The sequence below is a fragment of the Orycteropus afer genome, unplaced genomic scaffold, assembly GCF_000298275.1.
Source record: "Orycteropus afer afer isolate SDZICR_OR568_19922 unplaced genomic scaffold, OryAfe1.0 scaffold01120, whole genome shotgun sequence".
NCBI classification, from domain to species: Eukaryota; Metazoa; Chordata; class Mammalia; order Tubulidentata; family Orycteropodidae; genus Orycteropus; species Orycteropus afer.
Window position 1 is genome coordinate 78805 of NW_006922707.1, and position 4709 is coordinate 83513.

General features: G+C 37.4%; 1 pseudogene; it reads left to right on the top strand.

The window, feature by feature from the left end:
* Positions 1-2236: 2236 nt before the first annotated feature.
* On the top strand, positions 2237-2810 carry LOC103212816 (annotated as a pseudogene).
* Positions 2811-4709: the final 1899 nt, after the last annotated feature.

A 4709-nucleotide genomic window follows, 5' to 3' on the forward strand; every position in this document is an offset into this window, starting at 1 on the left:
GACACCACAACTCAAAAGCAACAACTCTTCTTCAGACTTCCTTTTTCATTGTCCAGCTCTCACATGCATATGAGGCTATTGAAAATGCATTGGTTTGGTTAGGGACACCTTCATCTTCAAGAAGATATCCTTACTCTTCAGCACTTTGGTACTTTATTTGGGAGCTGTGTAAATTTTTATTATAGTAGTTTTAATTGGTCTTTTGCAGCAGATTTTCCCAGTGCCACATGTCCTCTGATGTCTTAACTAATGTTTCCACTGGAGTAGGTTGAAGAACTAAATAATATGAAGTATTTGACAAATTCAATCTTTTCTCCATTTGTCGTGACACTGCTTATTGGTCCAGATGATAGGACATTTCTTTTCTTTATATTGATGTGTAATCCATACTGCAGACTGTAGTTTTCAATCTTCATCAGTAAGTGCTTCAAGTCATCCTCACTTTGAACAAATGAAGTTGTGTCATCAGTCTATCATAGGTTGTTAATGATTCTTCTTCCAGTCCTCATGCCACTCATTTTTTCATATAGTCCAGCTTCTCAGATTATCTGCTCAGAATACAAATTGAATAAGTATGGTGAAAGGACACAACCCTGACACTCTCCTTTCTTGATTTTAAACCATGCAAGGTTCCCTTATTCTGTTGGAATGACAGCCTCTTGGTCTATGTCCAGGTTCTTCATGAGTATAATAAAGTGTTCTGGAATTCTCATTTTTCTCAATGTTATCCACAATTTATTATGATCCATACATTCAAATGCTTTGGCATAGTCAATAAAACACAAGTAAATATATTTCTGATATTCTTTGCTTTCAGCCAAGAACTGTCTGACATCAGCAATGATATCCCTTGTTCCATGTCCTCTTCTGAATCTAGCTTGCATTTCTGGAAGTTCTCTGTCAGTATACTGCTGCCACGATTTTTAAATTATCTTCCATAAGATTTTACTTGTGTGCAATATTAATAATATTGTTTGATAATTTTCACATTCTATGAGATCACCTTTCTTTGGAATGGGTGCAAATATGGATCTCTTCCAGTCAGTTGGCCAAGTAGCTGTCTTCCAAATCTCTTGGTATAGATGAGTGATTGCCTCCTCTGTGGCATCTGTTTGTTGAAATATCTCAATGGGTATTCTGGCATTTTTCCCCCTTTTGGCCAATTTCTTCAGTGCAGCTTCAACTTCTTCCTTCAATACCATTGGTTCTTGATCATTTGCCACCTTCTGAAATGTTTAAATATCAACTAATTTTTTTGGTACAATGACTCTGGGTATTCCTACCACCTTCTTTTCATTCCTGCGTCATTCAATATATTGCCTATAGAGTCTTTCAGTATCGCAACTTGAGGCTTATTTTTATTTTATTTTATTTTTGGTCAGTTCTTTCAGCTTGAGGAATGCTGAATATGTTTTTCCCTTTTGGTTCCAATTCCATGTCTTTGCACATTTAATTATAATAAATGACTTTGTCTTCCCTCATTGTCTTTGAAATCTGTTCAGCTCCTTTATCTTTCATTTCTTCCATTTGCTTTATATACTCTTCATTCCAGGGCAAGTTTCAGAATCTCTTCTGACATCCGTTTTGGTATTTTCTTCCTTCCGAGTCTCTTTAATGACCTTTTGCTTTCTTTGTGGATAATGTTCTTGATGTCATCCCACAATTCTTCTGTTTTTTGTCATTGCTGTTCAATGTATCAAATCTATTCTTTAGATGGTTCCTGAATTCAGGACAGATATGATCAAGGTCATATTTTGGCTCTCACGGACCTGTATAATTGTCTTCACCTTCAACTTGAACTTGCATATGAGCAGTTGATGGTCTGTTCCATAGTCAGTTTCCTTTTTTGGGCTGAAGATATTGAGTTTCTCCATTACCTCTTTCCACAGATATAGTTGATCTGTTTCCTATGTACTCCATCAGGTGAAGTGCAAATAAGTAGCTGACATTTATTTTGTTGAAAAAAGGCACTTGCAATGTATGAATCATTGGTCTTGCAAAACTCTATCATGAGACCTCCCATGTCATTTCTATCACCAAGGCCATATTTTCCAGCTACTGGTGATTGTTCTTTGTTGCTAACTTTTGCATTACAATAACCAATGAAAATTAGCACACATTGATTGCATGTTTGTTCAATTTCAGACTGCAGAAGTTGGTAAAAATCCTCAATTAATCGTCTTGGCTTTGGTGGTTGATGCATACATTTGAATAATAATATTAATTCCTCCTGTGGAGGAAGAAACAGTCTGATGTGATGTGCTTTCTGCTGCTGGCAGCACCGCCAGCTCTCTACACTGCACAGGGCCCCCCCCATCCCACCAGGCCATATAAGGCATGCAGACTCAGATACAAGGCCAAGCAAGGTTATGTCATTTATCGGATTTGTGTGCACTGTTGTGGCTGCAAACAGCCAGTATCTAGGGTGCGACCTATGGCAAGCCTGTCTATCATGGTGTGAACCAGTTGAAGCTTGCTCAAAGCCTTCAGTCTGTTGCTGGGGAGTGAGCTGGATGCCACTGTGGGACCCTGAGAGTCCTGAATTCTTCCTGGGTTAGTGAAGATTCCACATACAAATTCCTTGAAGTTATTCTCATTGATCCATTCCATAAAGCTATCAGAAGAAATCCTGACACCCAGTGGATCACCAAGCAAGTTCACAAGCACAGGGAGATGTGAGGTCTGACATCTGTCTGCAGGCCACAAGAGCCATAGCCTTGGGAAGGTCCACAAGTTCCACCACACTATTGGTGGTTTTAGCCGTGCTGCTTGGAGAAGGCGCAACACTCCAGCTCCACTGTTACTGCTAATATAAGTAATGGTTGTAAATTTCATACCTAATAAACAGTTCAGGACAGTAAAAAAAATAAATAAATAACATTTTCTTTTTTTAAAAGAGACAACATTTATTCCTTTTTCAAATGTTACAGTAAAATCTGATAGAAGAGAATGGTTTTAGCAGTTAGGAAAACAACAACAACAAAATACAAATCAGGAGTTTGACCATTAAAAGATTTCTTTTTTTTTTAAGTTTCCTACCACAACTAATACTGAATGCATCTTTCTATAGTGGCAAATTAAAGTTGCAAAGTATTTGCATATAGTTTAAACAAAATTAAGTAAGTAATCTTATTCTTTTTGAAAAAGGCATTACAGAAATCAAAACTTAGTAGTCAACTTCATTGAATGTTGTTTGCCCTCCAGATTCCATTATAGATGGCTTCTCATGCCATCCTGATGCACTTGGCAGTGTGTGTTACTACTGGAATTTCATATATCACATGGCACTGAAATCTAGTCATCTTGTAATTGTTTGTTTTCCTTAATTTTTTTTTTTTAGTATCTTTAAAAATCTGATCTTTTTTTTTGTATTTGGGGTTGGAAGCATTGCATGTAACTTTAAAAATATATTTTAACACACATGTATAAAAATTACCAAATGAAACAAATTCTCTCCAATGATGAAGAGTTGGACAACATTGACATCTTGTCAGTTGCAGTAATAACTCCACTTAAGGAAGGTTCTTGATCATCTGGATTTTTTGTAGGAAAGAATATGTTGTTTCCAGTTAGAAAATCAGTGATAGTTATCTATACTATCCTTTTCTTTTTTATTTCATATACTTTATCTTACCATCTCATGGCTTCCTGAATCTGTCTATCAACCTCAGCAAAGTGTTGAGCATTTATTTGGGTTCATGTTTTCACACAACTGAAGTCCTTACTTTAGTATAGAAAAAGCTTCATTAATCTTTTCACTGTAAAAGTTTTTGAAACCTTCTCTCCTTCCTTTTCCTCATTAGTGTTTTCATGGTAGTCTTCTCCTTGCTGTTCCTTCAGCTTTTCAAAAGATTCAAGCTTTTGTTTGAAACCTCATAGGAATTCTCTTCAGGATTTGGTCTTCTCTTCAAAGCCTCAAAAGTGTATCTATCTTGTGGATTGACCCTTGCCTCTTCTTTATTAAAACTATTGATTTTATGCTTGTTGTGGACATTTTCTAAGGAGGTTAAAACTTCCTCCTGAGTAGGTAGAGACAGTATGAAAAACTTCCCTTCATTTTTGGATTTGAACTTTTCATGGCAGGACTTCCCCTGCTTGGAAGCTTCAGGTCATATCTTCATGAGGCATATCATGGATATCCTTGATGGGTGGACAGGTTGAACTATTAGGAATGTCTGTGTAGCAGAGAGTGTACCCAAGACCATGTATAGGGTTGGCAAACAATGGTTCTACAAGTGTATTTGTATGTTCTGTAAGAATTCCCAGCAGTAGAGTAAAGCTGACAAGGGTCAAGGTTGTAGTCAATTCTTGGTCACAGCCAGCTACCCAGAGGGAGCAAGTAGTTCAACCTGTTTGCTCAGGAGCATAGTTGCAGGGGACACCAAGCTAAATTGGCATAATATACTACACAAAATATTGTTCCACCACCTACTTTGGTGAGTAGCAACTGGGATCTTAAAAGCTTGCAAGCAACCATCTAGATGCAGTATTGGCCTCTCCTCATCCAGGGAAAAGAAGAATGAAGAAAACCAAAGATTCATGGAAACAATTAGTCCTCACGACCAGTACACCATGCTATCCACAGCCTATATGACTATGAGACCAGAATAACTAGATGGTGCCCAGCTACCACTGTCAACCACTTAGAGGGAGATCCATGTAGGAGATCCTGGATAGAGAGGGAGAAAAATGTGGAACAAAACTCAAAA